Genomic DNA, 22850 nt, shown 5'->3' with positions numbered 1-22850 from the left:
ATTACTGAAGGCAAAAATGCAATTTCCTCTCATGCCGAATGTTTGTCAATAATTGCATAAGTCCTTTGTTTTATCAAACACATTTATTAACATATGACATCAATTTATCAGTGCAGTAATATAAAAGGTCGAAAAATTGCCAAGTATGTTTTATCAATAGAGAGGAACATTTTCATTGATTCAGTCAAAAATGTTTTAATGTTTTGACTATTCTCAATTTCTCACATATGGAAGGATGGTTATTTTTTTTTCTTGCCCAAATTTCCTGGTTAATTGCTTTAACATTATTTAACCTAACAAAAGGAAATACCAATAATTACAAAGTTTAGAGAAAATATGTCCACCATTCTAATTTTTCTATGTGAAAATGGTTTACCCACATGGCTTCTGATGAAATGAGATTAGAAATTGAATTCATTGAGATACAAAGCGTACCTATATCATTCCACAGATGATATGAAATAGTTTCAGTATTAAAAAAATGAGAAGACCCTCATTTTTAATATTAGAAAGAAGTGGGGTAAAAACCTACTTATATGGAAATTTTGTTCCATATAAGGGAGGATGGTGGTTTTATTCACCACTATGTATGGAGTGTATTATGGTGCTGCCTCTTACAATGTGCTCACTAAATATTTGTTGAATGAATGGATGGATGAGTAACGGTTAACAGCTAAATCAAGTCAGTCAGCTTTAGATCTATATGTTTCAGTGAATACCAGTTTACTTGAATATATTTATGAAATAATCAGTTTCTTGCTAGCAGTTTCCTTGTTGTTGTTAAAATCAATGCAATCATTTTCTTAATATTTTAAGGCGATTCAATGCAGATTGAGTAGAAAGTGCCAAGCAAATGGTGCTTTTCCTACTTTCACAAAAGATTTCAGAGCAATCTGGTTTTAAATCATGTCCAGCTACAATAATAAATAATATTTGACCCTTCTTGGCCAGGGAAAACAATTGAACTCTTGAGCTAATGGATGAAACAGATGTTTATATACAATCACAAGAAACTTTTTTGAGTAGCCATTTCTACTACTCTGCACTGCAGCCTATAGTAGATACTGACATTTGACCATGTAAAAAGCACTAACAGTTTTAAAATGAACTTTCCTCTAATATATTTCTTAACTGATGTGAATTATTTAGTATTTATCTACTACCACATAGATATGCAAATAAAAACATAGAATCCAACAGTTGTGGAATCACTAAGTAGTCATTTAGGTATAAGAAATATTGAAAATACTGGAAGTTTTATCATCAGAGAATAAAAGATCATCTTTTTAAAGTTTAGGCATTGAGAGTCAAAAACCCTCTGTTGTGTTGATGGTTTAATTCAATTTCCTCCATATATATATATATATATATGGAGGAATATATACTCTATCAGTAATAGATATGGAGAATATATGGAATATATATGAATATATATTCCATATATATGGATATGGATATGGAAAATATGGAGAATATATATATATTCAGACTATATATATATATATATTTATATTTATATAAACTATATATATTATATAGTTTTCTTGGATGATTAGACTTTATGTCTTTCTAGCCTAAATAAATATACCTAAATATTCAAATGTCCAATAATGAGATCAAATAATGCATGCACATGTCGCTTCACAGTTCTTTTCCTGGGCACAGTATCTGAGGCTATGCTACTCTCCTATGATACTTATTTTCATTATTTCTTTAGCTACCATTCCAGACTGAATTAAGCCACAGTTTGAGCTTTCAGTTTATGCGATGATGATGACACTATTCTGCATATAATGGTCCCTTGTCTCTTTTTTTAGTTGTCTATTACTGATAGAGTATGAATAACAAGATCATAAACATTCCTAATTAAGCCATAAGACATGACAGGTTGTGAATTGTGTTGTAATATTTCACACCTAGTGTGTTGCTAAGCATGAGGCTGAAGGCTCTGAGCCATCAATGCACCTAAGCGTGAATTAACACTGTGCAATTCGTACCCTGGAGTATCTGACTTACATTATGAAATAGTGAATTTGTTTGGTAATTAAAGAAATAACTTTGTTTTGTGTTTTGTCCTAATTTAATTTTATGCATGCAGGTTAGACAATATCAGTTTATTTTGAAAAAAGATTTTTCAAATAATTTAAGATAAACTATGGACTATAATACTCTGAAACCAAAGAGAAACACTACTGAAATTTCTTGAATACACTATAGTAAGCTTCTCACTTGTTATATCAATATATTTGTTTTGACAATGACTGACACAATTTTGTGAAAATGGTTTTAAAACCTCTGAGGGTTAGTAACTCTTACCTGATGCCCATTATAATGAAATGCAGCTTGAATGGTTCTGTCTCACCCAACTATTACCTTAATGCTATATGTATAGCAGGTAATAAAAAAATAAAAAAGAGGAAGGTCATGGATGAAAGGAAACACCACAGAAACAGGTGACTTCTCACATATAACATAGCTGGCATTTGAAAAATAATACAGCAGTATATTTTGTGCTACTCAGTACCCTTTTTATGTGTGCATGTACTTTGAAATAAAATCACTGAAGATAAAATAACAGCTATACCATAGAGTTAAGCCCCTTATTTTCTAAGTTACTAGGTTTTATATAAGTATATAATCTATAAAAGTTGATAAAGTGAACACTTTATTAAAGTGTTTATTTGCACACTATTTAATATCATCTTGCTTTTCCTAATAGTCCCATGGTCACGATAGAATCATAAAAAGTGTACCAAAAATTGTCCTAGATTCCAAAGAATATGATATTAAAAATATGTCATTATTTTTAACAACATAGGTTTTGGTGTGAGATAAAACTCAGTCTGTTTTCATAAATCAGAATCTTTACTTTAGCATAAATGACTTCCTTTAGCATTTCTTTTAAGGCAGATCTAGGGGTGATGAACTCCCTCAGCTTTTGTTTGGTGAAGTTTTTATCTGTCTGGTATTTCTGCAGGACAGCTTTAGTGGTTAAACTGTTCTTGTTTGATAGTTTTTTCTTTCCGTGCTTTGAACCTATCAGCCCACTTTTTCCTGGCCTGCAAGGCGGCTGCTGAGAAATCGGCTGACAGCCTTCATGGGCTTCCTTGTATGAGTTTCTTTTCTCTTTTTGCTATCAAAATCCCTTGTCTTTGATTTTTGAGTTCTATTATGTGTTTGGTTAGTCATTTTGGGACTGTATTTGCATGGAAACCTGTAAACTTCATGTACCTGTATGTCAATATCTATCTCCAGCTTTAGATAGTTTTCAGCCATTATTTCTTTAAATAGGCTTTCCGTCTCTTTTTCCTCCTTTTAGCATTCTCATAATGTAAAAATTGTTTGGTTGATGATATCCTATAATCCACATAGGTTTTACCTATGGGGATCACCTAGAGATAATTATTGTATTCATTTGGTGGTGCCCTGTCTCCCTGATTATTTGTGTTTCCTACCGTCTTGTGTAGATGGGGCCACATTTGATGGAGCAGTTACCTCTTCTGGACTTTACATACTGGTTTTGGTGGGGAAAGAATCTTCACTCGTGGCGGGTGGGGAGTGCCAGCGGCGTGGATGTGGGAATTCTGGCGGCAGTGAAGGCTCAGGGTGTAGCTGTCATGCAGCTCTATTACCAAAGTCAGCAGGAGCGAGGAATGCGGGGATTCTCAGTGGTCAAGACTGCCGGTATCAGCGATGATGGCTGAGAAGACAGAGTCTTCTCTGTCAAAGACTGGAGGAGGCCTGTTGATCTCTTTTATCCCACAGGGATATTGTGGCTGACGGAGCCCCCATGGCAGCGGGTCTGGCTTGCGGGCTCAGGAGCAGTGGTAGGAACACTGTGTCTGATACATGGTGCCTGTTAGGCAGCCGCAGTCCTGGCAGCTGGAGCACAGGGGCTCACAGAAGGAAAGCAGCTCCAGGGTCCAGGACACTGGCTTGCTCCCCATGTAGTGGCTCAGGTGTCCGAGCAGCTGTATAGCAGAGTGATAGAGCCATGGTTCTGAGGTGTGGGGTGTGTGCATGGTTTGGAGAAAGACTGGCTGCAGTGATCCCGGATAGTGCAATAGCACTCCTTCTGAGGGGGCCACAGCAGCTCTCCCTCTTCACCTGTCTATAGCAGCAAAGGTTGCTGGTTACCTCCGTGGCAAAAACTGCCCGTGTCCTCTGTGGAGCAGGCTGCAGGGATCCATCATAAACACAATGGTCCTCCACTATGAAAGCTGTGGGGTCGGTGGCTTATTTTTGTCCATAGATTGAAACAGAATATATTGCCTATATATCAGGAAACCTTAAACACACAAGTGAGAGTACATGTATTAGAGGCATGACTCGAGGAATAGAAATAGAAAGTATAATTTTATTTGAGTAGTAGAATCAACAGAATTAGTCATTTATAAATGTATCAAATAGTAAAATTAAACTAAATTTTGAAAATAGTCTTTTCCTTAGGTTATTGTGGGTCTAATTGTCAGAAGGTAGACCTAATTTGTAGGTGTGTGAATAACACTGATTCTTCATTACAATAGCTTCAGAAGCACCAACCTTATACTCAATGATTCTTGTGCTCTTATCTGAGACTGAGTTATTTCTAAAAGGAAACCCGATAGTCCATTATGTCCAGGCTCTTGTCTGTCTCTCCCTATTTTTATATTATGACATTTTGATATTATAATATTTTATATTATGACATCTTTAGGAATTAGAGTGACATAACTCATAACTCTACACCAGGCCACTTAGAATTTCCACTATAAACCTCTACATTTATGTTATTTATGCTAGCTCTGTTATTTGAATGTCCTTTCTCCAAAATGCCTATCCCAACACTAATTCAATTGGTTTACTTTCTCCAACTCAATATGTGGGCAGTGACATTTGTTCTTATAGCCCTATCATGACTCTATAGAGTATTAATTGTGATTTTTATTTCCTCCCAAATACCTTTTAAACAAAGGTATTTTAAAATTGACTTAATCCATTTTGTTGTTATATTTGCTCTTTTTTCCCCAAATAAAACATTTATTTTCCAAATAAGACATGAGGAAAGAGATTGTATCTTACTGATGTTAATGTGTCCACTGCCTAATGTAATTATTTAGAATACAAGGTTTGAAAGTAAAAACAACACATCAGGAGGAGGATGAGATGAGAATAGAAAATTATTAGAAGTTAATAGTTAATAGTTTTGCACAATAAACCACTTCAAATTTAATGGGTTACACTTAAATCATTATTTTTAAAGATTCTGTGGATCAGAAGTATGGGCAGGGTTTGACATGAAAACAATTTATTTAAAATAAACGCGGATGATTTTGCTTCTCATTTCATTATCTGAGGTTGGTCATTGGTATTCCATTGGTGGTTGGGTTAATTTGAATGGTGTAACATGGGTTTGCTGACCTGTTTCATACATAAGCAGAGATGACTAAAAGGTTGAAAATATTATACCTGGAAATATTAAACCCAGTGGTAGTTTCAGGATAGTTGGACTTCTTACATGTCAACTAGATTTGCTCAGAGTGATGTTTCAACAGAACAAAGTTAAAGCTGATAGTCTCTTTTGACCTAGCCTTGGAAGATATATAGCTTTCTTCCCACATACTCTGTTGGTCAAAACAGTTATAAGCTTGTCTAGATTGAAAGAGGAGGAAATTAAATTCTACCTCCTGATGGTGAAATAAATGACAGGTTCATACTGAAAAAAGAACACTGGGATGGGAGATGTTGGTATCTCTTGAAAATACAATCTGTTAACCTGGAAATATGTGAGATTGCCAAAGTAAACTAGGAAAAATAGAGGGTTGATGTCTTAATTTTGAAAATGCATTCATTTATCAAATAGCAAGAAAAGGGGAACTCATGAGTCAGACATAAGAAAAGTGAGTAAGTTAGGAAGAAAATTAGGAAATTCAATGAAATGGAAAATGAGAGAGGCCACTAAGAGTAAACAATTATGCAGAGGTATCTAGGAGGAGAAAACTATCATGATTATTTAATTAAGGGGATCAGACATCTGATAATAGCCTCATGGTAGGTATGGTAATAGATTCTTGAAAGAGAGAAAATCTTAGTTTTATTGACAACAGTAAGAATCCCTCCCCAAATGCCAGATTCTATTCTCAATTACTCCTCTTACCAGCTATATGATATTGGGCAAAATACTTTAATGTCTGTGCAATGTGCTCTCATCCCTCATTGGCTTGTTATGAAAATTAACATATGTCATACATGCTTCAAACAATGCCTGGAAAAGCTTGTGCTTGTTAAATTAATATATTTTAGAAGATTTTTAGTTCAGGCAGTTGTATTCACTTCTTGGACCCACCCTGTCAGAGTAGGAGTTTGGATATAACAACACAAGATTTTTAATCCCCAGGAGTCCAAGGAGTTCCTATGCTCTTACTTCAATAGTATCTCAAGGAAACCTCCGTCCCCATCACTGAAAACGAATCATGCGTATATCACAATGGTATAATACAGCTATTGGAAAAAATGGTTGACTTTTCTATGATATGAAGGTAAAGGGAATAAGTAAGCCTTTTTTTTTTTTTAGTGCTCATTCATAGCTCAAAGAGCATGTCACCTCCATCAATCCATCAAGTAGTTTTCAGACATCTGCTTTTTCGGGGGGTATCAATTATACCTTGTTACCTAACACGAGAGTGAATTTATCCTATACCCAAACATACCCTCTTCTCTATCCCATACACAACTATGTTCTGCACTGTTTCAACAAGTTATTATTTATTTGCTACAACAAATGCATTAGTAGAAAATTTGGCATAATCACCCAGGTTGTACTTTTCATTAATACTAATCTTGCATAAACCCTTCCACCTAAGAAGGTAAGTAGCAATGACCAGGTCAAATTTAGGAAAACACAGTTCCATAAAAGAAGGCCAAGATTTTTCTGGGTATATCCCATACATTATGATTTAATTTAACTGCCACTCAACAGTGCAACTGCAAAAATAAAAGCGACATTGGTTTATTTCTCTTGCGTTTGATTATTAAGCAGGATAGAGAAAACAGTGGACATGACAAAAACACTGGAGGTTTTGACTAAAGCAAAAGCCATACAGTATGGTTATGTATAGTAAGGTGATGGTTGCTCAAGTGTAGGGTTCAGACTGGCAACATCAGCATCACCTGGAAATTCGTTAAAAATGCAAATTCTCAGTCTCCACCCTGGGGGTCCAGCAATTTGTGTTTTATTAAAAAGCCCTTCAGGTGATACTGATTAAATGTAGGAAGGGAAGTTTTGACTTAACTATGGAGCCACCTACTGACATTTTCACAACATATTACAAATTTAATGTGCATGAAATTTACACTTCTTTGAATCAGGTGTGCATAGAAAGACCTATCTTCACATCTATTTAGGTACAGATGATAGGACCAAGTTTTAATTGACTGCAGGACAGTTACTATTCTCCATTAAAGAAAGATAAACCTCATGTTATTCCATTTGGAACTGAGTTACTTTTGTCATAACTCCTTATTCAATCAAGCCCCTCAAATTTCTCTCCCTTCATCTTTATATTTTATTTCTCCTTAGAGTTTGTGGGCTTACATATGTTCTTTAATTCAAGGATGAAAGGACAGAGAAGCCTCATAGCTATTCTCTGTCTATACTGACCCCTGAGTGGGGGGGACTTCAAAGCTGTGTACGTCAATCATTATTGATACCTTGGACTTGCTGTGTTCCCAGATTGTCAGCTCCACATACTCTACCTCGACCTTATCTTTCTTCTAGAGTACTTAAGGGGCTCTTTTTAATCGAACCCACATTTTTATCCCTCAGAGGAGATGGAAGATTTAGAGAGGCTTCTTTACTGCACTGTGGTGTGCTGGACTCTGCAGGTTGTCCAAAGGGGTGAGATTTGTCTGAGCAATTCTGTTATTCTTCCTCTCTGACAATATGCAGAATGAAGCACTATTCTTGGTAGTACGTAACCCTAGCCTCTAAAAATTGACTGTTTTTTTTTTTTTTTTTTTTTATTGCTTCCTTTTGGTTAGGAGGGATTTAGCTCAAGGGCTAAACCATTGGGTCCCTTCTCAAGAATATACCTCACATAGATTCTTCAGGTCTTCCTCCTGCCAGCTCCTAGACTAGGGAAGGGATTAACTCCAAAATCAATTTGTGTAATTCCCCTGTTCTTTGTCTACAGCATAACCTCTGAGTACCTGATCCTTAACAAATTTGTGTGCCAACCTTGTATAGGGGCCATGCTAATCTTCTCTGTACCCTTCCAATTTTAGTATATGTGCTACTGAAGGGAGCACTACACCTGATCCTTCAACTTATAATATTTAACAGGTGTACCTAAGCTTTTGGAACTGCCTTCGATGTACCCTAGCCTTATCTTTGAAGTTTTTTAAACTTAACAATTGCAGCTTTTTAAATTATTTTTTTAAGGATGTTATTTATTTATTTGACAGACAGAGATCACAGGTAGGCAGAGAGAGAGAGGAGGAAGCAGGCTCCCTGGTGAGCAGAGAGCCCGATGTGGGGCTTGATCCCAGGACCCTGGGATCATGACCTGAGCCGAAGGCAGAGGCTTTAACCCGCTGAAGCCACCCAGGCACCCCAATTGCAGCTTTTAAAAAAAAAGATTTTATTCATTCATTTTGTGTGTGTGTGAGAGAGAGAGAGAGAGAGAAAGAGAGAGCTGAAGCAGGGATTTGGGGAGGGGCAGAGGAAAAGGGAGAAGCTGTCTCTAGCTGAGCAGGGAGCTGGAGGTGCTACATGGGGCTGGATCCCAGAACCCTGAGATCATGACCTGAGCCAAAGGCAGACACTTAACCGACTGAGCCACCCAGGTGCCCCTCAGCTTTTTTTGATATAGAACACATGTTATCTAATAAGTACATAAATTAAATGGTTGGATTATACAATATTAAACATTGCCTGTAAAACTATTTTCTCCACATTGGATTTCAAAAATAATGTATAAAGAAAATCCATGGACTTTTTTATTCTAAGGGTGTTCATCCAACCTTTGAGACAATGAATGCCATGGACTTAACTAGCATCAAGGACTATTGTGAAGAAAATGCCTGAAAACTGTTAAAATCTTTAAATGTGGTTGGAGAAGCAACTCTGGTTGAAGAGCAAAAAGTAAGCAACAATACATTTATTTAATTAATTATTTAGCACAACACATATTGATTTGAAGAGACCATCTTTAAGTACTGGTTTTGGAAACTAGAACAATGAACAAAATTAACACTGAACAAAAATTAAAACAAGTGGGGTGCCTCGGTGGCTCAGTGGGTTAAAGCCTCTGCCTTTGGCTCAGGTCATGATCCCAGGGTCCTGGAATGGAGCCCTGCATCCGGCTCTCTCCTCAGCCGGGAGCCTGTTTCCTCCTCTCTCTCTCTCTCTCTCTGCCTGCTTCTCTGCCTACTTCTGATTTCCGTCTGTCAAATAAATAAATAAAATCTTTAAAAAAATTTAAAATAAATAAGAATCATTGCCCATATGTAGCTTTCAACTTAATCTGAACTAAAGAACGTTGCCTCTTTGTGTCACTGGGCAGTCATCACTGTTAACTTCTAAAGGTCTTTAAAACATGTTTTTGAGCATACTTAAAGGAGGCAGATTTGTTTTAGTCATTGCTTTATTAGTTTTCTCTGTGTAGAAATACATATTTCAATTGGAAAACCAGGCCTTGGTTAGTCTTAACTCTTTGATAAGATTGTACAGATACGCCACAATACAATCTGTGAATGCAATATATATGTATCTTTTGATTTATAATAGGGACTACATATAGTCCAGTATTTGAAAATCTATTAACTATATCTATTAACAATATTATGGGAGAATTTAGGTAATTTAGAATCCTCATGTTTTTCAATCATGAATAAAATATTGTCATAAGAAAAAAATAACTACTTACTATATTATGTTACCTTCATTGTTATGAAAGTGGTTATGTCTAAGAAAAAATGGTGGAGAAAGCATAAATTATATGATTCTTTATCTTATGTCATCTAGAAATATAAATTGTATATTAAATTATAAATGTCTTATCTTCTAATATTTTGAATCATAGTGAATACCAATAAAGATTTAAAGATTTAAAGATTAAATCTTACTAGTAAAAATATTCTTATCTAAACAGACTTGAAACATATCTTTCACTTTTACAAAAAATGTTTTTCTATCTAAATACTATTATGTATTTATTTCCTATAAGCAGTAAGCTATTTTCTAGTATTTCTAGTAAATATTTTCATTATTTACTTCAAAAACAGCTAATATTCCATTCAATTTAGGAAAAATTAGAATTTACCTCATTGCAAAGTTTAAAATACTTGTTTTAATGCCAAGCATTTGCTATATTTCAACGCCTAATTTCAAAGTGGGTATTGAGAGGAGGAATAAAACAAACTGTATATTTTGCTAATGGTGCAAACTAGTCTGAATGAACAGACAGGCTGGAAATAGAAAAGTCGATGGAGTAATCAATAAACTCAAAGAAGGATGAAATAGAGGATACACAAGTCCCATGATTAGTAAGCTGACAACAGTTCATAGCAGCACCCCCCCCAAAATACAATCTATTTCTCTAATATTCGGTGAAGGAATTAATCTGGAAACTGAACATAAATTTACTCTCAATCTAATAGGTACATTATTGGAAAAATAGAATTAAATATATAATCATATTTAAAAATTGTGTCCAGGTGCAAGATGTTATTTGAATTCATTATTGTTATCTTTGTTATTTTAAAATATATGCTATTTTATGAATAAATACTTCAAGTAATTTAGCACTTTGAAATTTCTACTCCTTGTGCTCAATTAAACTTTAAAATAAAGACTCTTAAATATCCTTTCTATATGGCACCACTGTGATTTTCCCTCTTTTAATTTTATAGCTATAGATTTTTGAACTTAACAAAGAACAAAAATGATTTCAAGTGTAAAGTCAAGAAATTGGGAGACAATTTCTGATGAGTTTAATATGTTTTGATCAAATCCTAGATATATGTTAAATCTATTCTCAAGAAGACCAGCATCATATAATTAAACACCATTTTGTCCAATAAAATATATTTGAGTTGAGATCACATATTTTTGCAAATTTAAATGCAAAACAGAAAATTATAATAGCTAAGTCATAAAATCTAATTATACTTAAATCACATGGCTCTGTTTGTATGTACATTTCTGTATTCTTTGCCCACTTAATTTCTTCTTACTCTTTTCTCTATGGATTTATTCCTTTAAAAAAAGAATCAGAGGGCACCTGGGTGGCTCAGTGGGTTAAGCCTCTGCCTTCGGCTCAGGTCATGATCTCAGGGTCCTGAGATTGAGCCCCGCATCGGGCTCTCTGCTCAGAGGGGATCCTGCTTCCCCCTCTCTCTCTGCCTGCCTCTCTGCCAACTTGTGATCTCTCTCTGTCAAATAAATAAATAAAATCTTTTAAAAAAAGAATCAGAAAGGACTGATGTCTAAAGAGTATTTAATTCAACAATAAATATATTTCATATGAATGTCAGTACTGGAAAGAATCAGCAATGAGGGATATTCCTATTCCACACATTCATCCTTCTCTCTTTCTATAATACACCACCCTGGGAAATGTTTCGAGCCTCATCTTTTCTTCTTTTTTGCCTCCTTTCTTAATCAAAATATATTTAGAGGAAATTATATTTTTATCAGTCCTTTATGCATAAATATATAGTGTGTCAAGTTTACATGTAACAGTCTGTCACTCTGCTCAAAAAGATAAAAATCCAGTCACACAGGTGAGAGAGAGACATTTCTGTGTAGAAGTTTCTTTATTTTAGTAACAACTTAATCTATCAGTGCACAGTTTCTGGGCTAACCTGATAGTCTACCCAAACAAAATCAGTGAGCCAAAATCAGTGTCTACCATTGTAGTGCACACTGTTTTGGCCTCTCTGGCATTTGCTCCTCCCTACTTTGTTCCTACCAAATACTCATTTTATGTCAGCATCTTCCAATGCCACTGAACTGCACATATCTGGCAAAACTTCTCCAATACCCCGATCCTGCCCTTAAGGAGTAAATGTGGTTCATTAAGCCATTTGGTGCATGGAGCACATGACCAAGAAGTGACCAGTTTGAAGGGAAAGACTCCTATCTGATACTTGAGAAGAGAGGGTTTTCACTTTCTCTGGGTGGGATCCAGGACACAGCATGTTTCAGTTTCTCTGCTTGATATCATATGGCAATGAGGAAATTATCTTAGGGGAAAGGCATGCGTTGATTAAATAGCTGGAGAGAAAGAAAGAAAAAAAAATTGGGTTGTTTTCCTACCTAGTGCTATGTCAAATAATACACTATATTTTGGTTATTGTTTACATTTTTTAAGTTTGATTTACAGTTCCTGTTACTTGCAGCCGACAGCAAGAGCCATGATGGCTCTTGATACATAAATGTTCAACATCCCTGTTTTAAGTTAACAACTTAGTTTCCAAAGCAATCAGACTAACCTTCCAATATGACTTTCTTACCAAAATACATTTTAGATTTTATGTATATCTATTTTTTTCTAGTTTTTGTGGTGTAAGGTAACAGCTGGTGTTGATTTGAACAATTGTTTTTATGTCAGGCACAAGTGTGAACATTAACTAAACTAACCTATTTAATTTTTACAAAATAATAAGGAGGTGCTTCTATTCTCCCACCACTTTCAGAGGTGATGACCCCAAGGAACAGAGTGATTGAGTGAGTTTATTAAGTGGCAGCTCCAAGATTCAACCCAGCCTATCCGAATTAAAAAATCTATTCCTCGTATATCTCTTAAAACAAGAATACTCCATAAAAATTGTGCAATAATTCCCTGAAAAATTAATATTATGATGGATGGTATTTCACTCTGATAAACTCTATGTTTCTAATAATGCTGACTGTAGCTTATTTCTGCATTTGTTTCACTGAATAAGAACAGATGCAAGTGATGAAAGAAAGAGCAAAACACTAGTGTTTACTCTCACGGTCTTCCCCCATCTAATCTCCTTTTCTGTTGTCACAGTATTTTTCACTTCATTAATTTTGGCTGCATAGTTCTAACTTTATTTTCTGGTAAATTCATGATACTATACTTCTCTTATTTGGTACATATTGGGTAGAAAGAGAAATCAAAGTTAGAAAGATAATAAGATTCCTTCTGGATTCTAGATAGAAAAAGGAAAACAATAATTAGAATGTAATCAAGAGAGAAACTGGTCAATATTACATACATATGTTGCACAGAAATAAAGAACATTTTGTGAGTGTTTCTTGACTCCCAATGAGAGAGAATTTAAATAATCTTTCCAAAAATGAGGATAAATCATAACTTGTAACAGTTTTCCTGAATCCATGACCCTGTGTCATTTTAATCTTGAATTTTGGAACATTTAATGTCACTTTATGCTTTCATCTTTCCAAGATTTAGATTTCTGCTTAAAAAAAAAGTTATAACAAAGAACTAGATTATTAGTTATTCATTACATCTACTTTGCTCCCATTCTGACCCTGTAGCATAGCACCAGGAAGTGGGTAAATCACTTGTGGTTAACTCCTTACCTGTCCCTCATTTCTTGTATCTAGGTTCCTTGGTACTTGTTTGCAAGAACTTACCTGGGTCAAAGCCCAATTTCCCAAAATTGACACTTAATTCTTAATTAAATTGTTATTAATTATAATACAACCTTATTTTTTTTTTAATTTGTCAAACATCTGTGTCCTATAACTGTCTGTCCCTCACATTTGTGGCCAGACTGTTTCTGAAGCTGTAATCTAGGTGTCCACTGGGATCTTTCCTAATCCTCTCGCTACATGTCTTTGAAAGTAACAGCTAAGCAACCTGAGCTTTATCCTTCTGACTGCTGCTTGAAATTCCATTGGTATGGATTTCTGATCTGTTAGAACCATTATAAAACTTATAGGAAAAAATGCTTGAAAATTATCCAAAATAAAATTTAATCTCTTCTTAGTCATAGTTCATATTACCTGCTTTACTTTTCATACTTAATTATTAGATTACTCTTTCCCATGTTTCACCTGTTTCTAATATGTAAAATATGTAGATATTAGCAAGATGCACAATTGTACAATTGTTGACTATAGTGAGAAGATATCTCTACATTATGCAGTGATGCATTCCACTATACATTTCCTGAATAACCATAATTTAAAAAAAAAAAAAAGAAAAGACTTCGATTTATTTTTGTTCAAATATTTTTTAACAGTTGTTGAGCTACTACTATACTATACTTTGGGCACTATGTATACACGAGGGATACAAAGGTGATTAAGAGAATGCCCATGCTAAAACAAATTTACCCGAGTGGTACCCTTATGTTTTTGAAGGATAGGGCAAGCAAAAAAGCATTTGTCTAAGCAAAGACACAAAGGTACAGTTGGTGATTGTGCAGTAGAAGATTAACTCAGCAGGTCTTGGCTGTCCAATACTGTACATTCCGAAGAAAGTTTTGGCCTTTGCCTAGTCTCTGGGAAATAATCTCTAAACCCTTGGATTATCCTGCCTATTAAAAATGTCTGTTCCCTTCCTCCCTTCCTCCCTCCTTCTTTCAGTCTTTCTGTTCTTCCCAAAAACAAAAAAGTAGGACTTCTAGTTTCCATTTCTACATGTAAGGAACTTGGATGTTGCCATTGTCCACTGTCCTGCCAACACTCAAAAATTGAACAATCTTGAATCTATAAGGGAGGACATTGGGAAAACTGCTGCCTCTAAAAGTGGAGAGATGGTGAATTTAGAGGTCATGGCTTACCAGAAAAGAAACTTGGAGCAAAAAATGCTGTGGAACCAGTGCTGGGATAGAAAAATCTGGACTGCAATTGACAGATTGCCAGACTCTCAGTGTGCACAGTTCTGTAAGTAAAAATTTCCAGGGGGACAAAGTCAGAGGGAAGCCCCCCACACTTTTCTGAGTTTTATCTCCAGGAGCTTATGTAGATTTCCACAATAAATATTGAATAAAATTCCCCTCTTGCTTCAAGGAGGGAGTGGGGGGGAAAGGATGCATCTTAAAATAGCTAGAACAACTTTTTTTTTTTTTTTTTTTTTTTCCTCAACAAGGCCTACCCTCAGAAGGATCTAGTTAACATAAGCCTAACCTTCTGGGATATTATCTGAGCCTAAATGACCTGGTCAAAGGAAATACCCAACTCTAGTCCACTCTGGCCAATACTGTCTCCAAAGCTGAGTTTTATGAAAACTTTGGTAAAGGTTCTAATTCGAATTTCATGAAGTCTTATAATGCTTGAAATATCATTTAGAGTTATTGTGAGACATTCTTATTTTGAAATTAGTTTTTAGAAATAACACAAAATCTTGTTAAAGAAACATATATATTACTACATCACGAATTTATTTTTTCAGCATTTTATAAATTATATTTAAATAAAATTACTTCTATAATAATTCTCTGTATTATTTATTTTAACTTCAAAATACTATTCTCAGAAGGGATCAACTGGTTTTACCAGACTGCCAAAGGGGTCCACAGCATAAAAAAGATTAATCAGGGGCACCTGGGTGGCTCAGTGGGTTAAAGCCTCTGCCTTCGGCTCGGGTCATTATCCCAGGGTCCTGGGATCGAGCCCCACGTGGGGCTCTCTGCTCAGCAGGGAGCCTGCTTCCCCCTCTTTCTCTGCCTGCCTCTTTGCCTACTTGGTCTCTGTCTGTCAAATACATAAATAAAATCTTTAAAAAAAAAAAAAAGAGAAAAAAAAGATTAATCACCCCATTCATAAGCCACGTGTTTTGGAACTTTGAGTTCAAGATGGTTGCCTTGGTTAAGTGAAGCCTGGGCCCTGGGGTAAGCACTAGGAGGATACATGAAGCTGAAGCAGGAAAGACAGATATCTGCAAGCTTCCATAGTATCTGCAATCCACAGCAGGCATCAGAGTGAATAAGACTTCTAGAGTGAGAGTGCTGAGTTTGAATTCTAACTTCCATTCTCATTCTCTATTCTTCATCTGAGAAATGGTAGCATTAATACCCATAGCAGAGTTGGGTTAAAGATTACATTATTAGATATATGCAGTACACTGAGAAAAATATCTGTCCTATCGTAATCTCTCACTACTTATTATTTTTTAAAGATAGAATGTTCGTATTTGCATTTTATTCAATAATTATGATTCTTCTCTCAAAATTAGCAATATTTGATATTTTTACTAAACTAAAAAACAGTTAAATTTGGGGAGATCACATTTTACTTTGAACTTCATAAGCAACAGGGGTGGTCTTTTTTCATTTTCTGACCGTATTTACTGGTTTGTGAAATTATATTTCAAGTTATTTCATGTTATATTTCATTATATTTCACATTATTTCCTTATTACTATATTATAGAATTGATCTCTGGTATTTTTTATTTATAACATTTTTTTTCACATGTTGTTTTAGTGTGAACTCTCAGGAAGCAGAGCTTAAGACAAGGTTTATATGATGTTATTTCTTTGAGGAAGTGTAAATCAGAGAAGTAGAAGTGAAAGACAAGGGAATAAGAAGGCCAAGAAGGAGAGACAGTGCAAGGATGCTTATCATTTGGTACAAAATGTACGGACTACTTGATCTCATGACAGTACTCTAAGTAGCAATAATGAGTGCATCTCAGCAAGGGCTATGTAAGAGAGGAAAGGGTAAGAACTTATGTAACTGGCTCTTAAATCTCATTAGTCAAAGATTTGCACTCCTAGATCTTAACTGACCCCCAAATTTAAGTTGCTTATGCAAATGGGTTGAGACATTTCATGCCTCAAGGTCAATAGGGAAGCCCTGGATTTGGAGGCAAAAAAGTATATGCACTAGGTGTTGGTAAGGGTCTATCCACATGAAATCAGTTGCAGTTGCTACAGCAATCTCTGAGCTGGGGCACCTGCCATGACTGGAGAGACAAGGCAGGATCTGAGGTAGCACTTACAAGGAGCTTCAGACATATATCCAGATGTTACTCCTTTGTTGTAGATGTACTTTTTCTGTTTTGTTTTTTTTTTTTAACAGTTTAGGGTATAGAAATATTTAAACGTATATGATCTGATATCTCTGTTTAAAAGAGTCTTCACTGGGTTGAATTTTTTTTTTCTTTTCAGCATAACAGTATTCATTGTTTTTGCACCACACCCAGTGCTCCATGCAATCCATGCCCTCTCCAATACCCACCACCTGGTTCCCCCAACCTCCCACCCCCCGCCCCTTCAAAACCCTCAGATTGTTTTTCAGAGTCCATAGTCTCTCATGGTTCACCTTCCCCTCTAATTTCCCTCAACTGGGTTGAATTTATATCATATCTAGTTATATATATGGTGCTTGGTTCATTAGCATAATTTTATCACTTTTCTTTAATGTCAATGAAAAGAGATTACTCTTTCTGTCTGTTAAGCTTATATTTCTAACCTATTTAGAAGAGAATCTTTTTTTTTAAGATTTTATTTATTTGACAGAGAGAGAGAGATCACAAGTAGGAAGAGAAGCAGGCAGAGAGAGAGGGGAGAAGCAGGTTCTCCGCCGAGCAGAGAGCCCGATGTGAGGCTCCATCCTAGGACCCTGAGATCACGACCCAAGCTGAAGGCAGAGGCTTCACCCACTGAGCCACCCAGGCGCCCCTATTTCTAACCTGTTTAAACAGAATTATATCCCAACAGTGATACTGTGCTGCTGTTAAAGAAAACCAATACAGCAATACCTCTTAACTGAAATGGAGCTAAATTTAACATAACACTTCCTGATTACTTGTAGTGAGGAATTAAAAATGACTTTTGTAAGTTTAATTAATTAACTAACATTTTTTGCTAGGCGTTTTTCTTCTACCACCATGCAGGCATATTCTTTTCTTATTTTCCTTTAGCACATTTTTAAATAAAATGCTGATAATGATCACACAATTATGTTATTTCCCCAAAATAGTCAAAATAAGCATTTTTAAAGAAAAATAATTATTTCCTCCTATGAAGGGCTACAGAATTACCTATTCCTTTGTTATACACGGCATTAGAAATGGAATTAAGTTCTAAAATTATTACTATAAATTCTTGTCCTTTATAGGAGGGATATTTTATAGTTGATTGCAAGCTCAATGTCCCATATTAGCAATTCATCATTTTATAATATTAATATTCATTTTTACTAAATATGGAAACTTCATATAATCAGCAATTTCCTCATCAATTTGGGAATATCAAATTCATTATTAAGAATTAGTATAATACTAACAGCAAAATGCCATTCCTGGTGTAAAAATAAATAAGTCCTGAGTTATATATTATGTCTGATTTTGCATGTTATACGAGAGAAAAATTTTATAATGTAATTAATTTATACATTATTTTAAAGGATATCTTATTCAATCTATGGGATAAATGAGAAGAAGGAAAGAGAAAATAAATAAAGAGAAATACTTTGTGTTTTTTTCTTTCTGAAGATACAAATACAAACCACAGATGTACTTCTCATATTCTAAACATAGGCTTCATTCTTAATCAACATCAATCTTTTTTGCCTAATATAAATGCAAAATTAAGGCTTACTTATATCTATTCATTTCAGAAAAATATCTAGAAGTTTTGGGCAAAACTTTTGACCACATAAAAATACCTATTTCTATTCCAAGAGGATACATGACACAGAAGGGTACAATTACATATATTAGAGTAAAAGCAAGGGCTTTATGCTGCTAAAGATAAAGAATAAAGTGGTTAGAAATCTTTCACAAAATCTGTGTGGCTATATTAACATCTAATTGCCATATTCTTTGATTACTGATTACATTGCTAAATTATAGTTTATATTTAAAATATAATTTTTGTCTACAAAATGGGTCCAATGTTTACATATGGGACTTAAAATAACCCTTATTCTTTCTGAAAGAGGCATGCAAAGATCTTTCAAGTGAAAAAAAAAATAGCTATAATTCACAACAAAGATTTACATTGTCTATGACCCTGTTTAAAATAAACAGATTTAGGAAAGAGGAAGAATAGTATTTTATAAGAAGTAAATAAACCGAATCAAGTGCCATTCCTGTAATATTATACAAATTCTTAGTAATTCCTCAGAGTATTGTAATATGATTTGCTCTTATCTGCCTTGCTACTAAACTTTCAAACTCTCACATATATGTTCAACTAATATTTGACAAGGGAGCCAAGAATACTCAATGGGGAAAAGATAAGTCTCTTCAATAAATGATGTCGGGAAAATTGGATAGTTATGTGCAGAGAAATTAAATTGGACCTAGTATCTTAACGTCACTCACAAAAACTAACTCAAAATGGATTAAATACTTAAATAAAAGACCTGAAACCATAAAATTCACAGAGCAAAACATAGGGAAAAAGCCCTTTGACATTAGTCATGGCAATGACTTTTTTGGCTATGATACCAAAAGCATAAACAACAAAAGCAAAAATAAATAAACAGGACTACATCAAACATAATTTATTCAGCAAAAGAAATAATAAACAAAATGAAAAGATAACCTATGGAATGGGAGAAAATATTTGAAAACCACTATGTCAGATAAAGAGTTAATATCCAGAATATGAAAGGAACTCAGAGAATGCAAATACAAAAAAATCTGATTAAAAAATGGGCAGAGGAGCTGAACATATATTTTTCCAGAGCAGACATCCGAAGGGCCATCAACAGATCTATTAAAAGATGTATGATCTCACTTGTACATAGAATCTAAAAAGCAGAAACAGAGTAGAATGGTGATTGCCAGGGGCTGGGGAATGGAGAAAATGGGGAGATACTGGTTAAATAGTATAAATTTCCAGTTATTCAATGAATAGATTATGGATCTGTAGCTCATGGTAACTATAGTTAACAAATCTATATTATGTACTACGAGTTATACCTCAGTAAAGCTGGAAAAAATTTTAAACTATATTGTTTAAAATAAAAATTATTAAATAAATAATATGGCTAAGGTCACATGATTTAAAAATGATATCAACAGAACAAAACAGAAAGCACAGAACTAGCTCCACAAATAAGCTGATCCTTGCCAGATTTAGCATTACACACCTGTATAAAAATAAGAATTTAATATGTGACTTCAGATAATACACTATCCATAAGGAATAAAATGAAACTAAAGCACTACCTCAGAATATGTCCCCAAACAAATACAGATCTTCCTCAACTTACAGTAGGGTTATGTCTTGATAAATCCATGATAAGTTGAAAATATTATAAATCAAAATGTATGTAACACACCTAACCTATCAAACATTGTAACTTAAACATTCTCAGAACACTTACATTGGCCTACAGTGGATAGAATGATATAACACAAAGCCTATTTTAAAACAAAGTGTTGAAATTTATATAATTTATAGAATGCTGCACTGGAAGCAAAAAGCAGAATGGCTGTACAGAATGGTTGTAAACATTATCAGTTGTTGACCCTTGTGATTGTGTGGCTGACTGATAGTTGTGGCTGGCTACCCAGCATCATGAGAGAGTATCATGCAGGGTATCATTAGTCCAGGAAAACACTGGAATTCAAAATTTGAAGAACGGTTTCTATTGAATGTGTATCGCTTTTGAATGATCATAAAGTTAAAAAGTCATAAGTTGGACAATTGTAAATCAGTGATCTACAGATATATTAAATATGTTAAATTTTTTTAAAGATTTTATTTATTTATTTGTCTCAGAGAGAGAGAGCACAAGCAGGCAGAGTGGCAGCAGAGGCATAGGGAGAAGCAGGCTCCCTGCTGAGCAAGGAGTCTGATGCAGGACTCAAACCCAGAACCCTGGGATCATGACCCGAGCTGAAGGTAGCTGCTTAACCAACTGAACCACCCAGGCGTCCCTAAATATGTTAAAAATTTTAACATAATAGAAATATCTTTAAGATATATCTTTAAGAATTGGTATAGAAAAGGTCTTTAAAAAGTACAAGCAGCAGAAATCATAAAATAATAAACTGGTGAATTTTGCTACATTTAACAATCACATTAAACAGGCATAATAGTCAAGATCATAAACAGAAAAGAAATATGTCTCCATAATGTATAAGAAAGCCTTCTGACGTAATAAGAAGAAAATTGTTTCAACAAAATTGGAAAAAGTTAATAGGAATTCACCCATGAATAGATATGAACAAGTAAAGCATCCAACACTGGTCATCATGAAATGGAAATTAAACCATGTAACAATTATCAGATTGGGAAAAAAAAAAACAAGTTAAAGCATGCTAATGATCAATGTTGGTGGTAGTATAGTAAAATGGAAACTATCATAATCTGTTTTGGGAAATGTAACTTTGGGAGATTAATTGGTACTATCTTATAAACTTATAAAGTTAAAAATACACATCTTGAATCAGTGCATATATATGTACTTACTAGAAATTCTTGTTTATGTACACTAGGGGAAGTGTTCAAAGAAGTACACTGCAGCATTAATTTTTTTTTCTAACAGCAAACATGGAACTAACCTAAATAGTTATCAGTAGGGAAATGAGTAAATCAATATGATGTATTCATGTAATATTACTCAAATTTAGGAATAAAATAAACGAAATAGTTTATGTGATTCAAAAACAACACAAAAGCCTAGTTTTTCTCTGAAACAAAAGGTGGAGTAAAAAATGTAAGTCTTATAAGTATTCATCAGGTGTTTAATTTTTAAATGTATACATGATTGCATACATATCTTAAAATGTACTTACATATGTAGATTGAAGTTGTTTTTAAAATTCTTATTTCTAATTGGAGAAAAGAAGAGGAATGGGAATTAGTAAAGAAACAAAGGATACGTTATGCCTGGATTAAATATATATATGTATATCAGCATGAAAATTACATCCTAAATATGTTTATATTTATTTTCTTTCTTTTTTCCTTCTTTCTTTCCTTCCAAAAAGCTGTACTACATGTATGCATATCACAAGTGTGAAGGATTTATCAGTGAATGAAATCTCTTCCCTCAATGATATCATATGCTGTTGGAATAAAAAGACAAAATATATAGCATATCAGATATGACAAGTTCTGTGGGAAAAAAAAAGTCAGTGGGGAAGGGAGTAAAGAATACTCCCTTGGGAAGTGGGAATATGACCTTTTATTCTTCAGGAAAGGCCTTGATGTTAAGGGGGGAATTTGCACTGAGTTTTAGTTATGCTTTTTTCTAAAATAATCTTAGGAAAATATTTTTGTAATTCATAAGACATTCCCAGTTTTTGTAATTGAGCAATTAAAATTTGGTTTGTTGTCAATAATTCCAAGTACCTAAGTAAACTAAGTTATGCCCCCAAGAAAGCACCATTTATTGATACTTTTCTTTTTTTTATTCTTGATTAATAGCAATTTTGATTGACAGTTGCATGTGGAGATGGCTCATGATAGACTATTAACAAGTTCAATAGGAAATTCTTCGAATCCAGTTATGATGTGTTCTCATTATAGTTTCCATCCAACAAAAAGCTGAAAAAATGTTATTCCACTCCACATCGCAGCAAGCCAGGGTTATTTGAAGGTTATGTTGTATTTTCTACAAGGTTGGTTTGAAAGCATTTATAAATCTTTTAATCCTTGTGTACCACTAAGCTTATTAAAATTTGGCATGTTAATAGTCGATGTTTGAAATTTTTAATCTGTTGGAAAGTTACACGTTGATTTCTATTTTTTGTTTGTTTGCCAACCTGGGAATGGTTATGGAATGATGAGTAGTATAGTAGAAGAAATCACCCAGTTCAGATTATAACAAGTTCCCACAAACTTGCTAAAGAGTATGCTTTTAGTGTTTGTTTACTATACTGTTGTTTTACATATGTGCTTTTGGTGAGTTGACTCTTTAATTTGGAGATTAACTCTTGTTGGGTGAATTGGCTAAATTCAAAA

At 34.3% G+C, this 22850-nt stretch overlaps 1 non-coding gene and 1 pseudogene across 1 annotated transcript; one reads left to right on the top strand and one right to left on the bottom strand.

The window, feature by feature from the left end:
• The first annotated feature begins 3467 nt into the window (after window positions 1–3467).
• The window catches only part of LOC125095641 (nucleophosmin-like), a 51008-nt pseudogene continuing 31625 nt past the window's right edge, over window positions 3468–22850 (top strand).
• LOC125096595 (U6 spliceosomal RNA) lies at window positions 8180–8286 on the bottom strand. The gene has a single exon (XR_007126274.1). It is a non-coding gene; the product is annotated as a U6 spliceosomal RNA (small nuclear RNA).

Source organism: Lutra lutra, chromosome 3 (genome assembly GCF_902655055.1).
Source record: "Lutra lutra chromosome 3, mLutLut1.2, whole genome shotgun sequence".
Lineage (NCBI taxonomy): Eukaryota > Metazoa > Chordata > Mammalia > Carnivora > Mustelidae > Lutra > Lutra lutra.
This window is presented reverse-complemented; position numbering and strand designations above follow the sequence as displayed.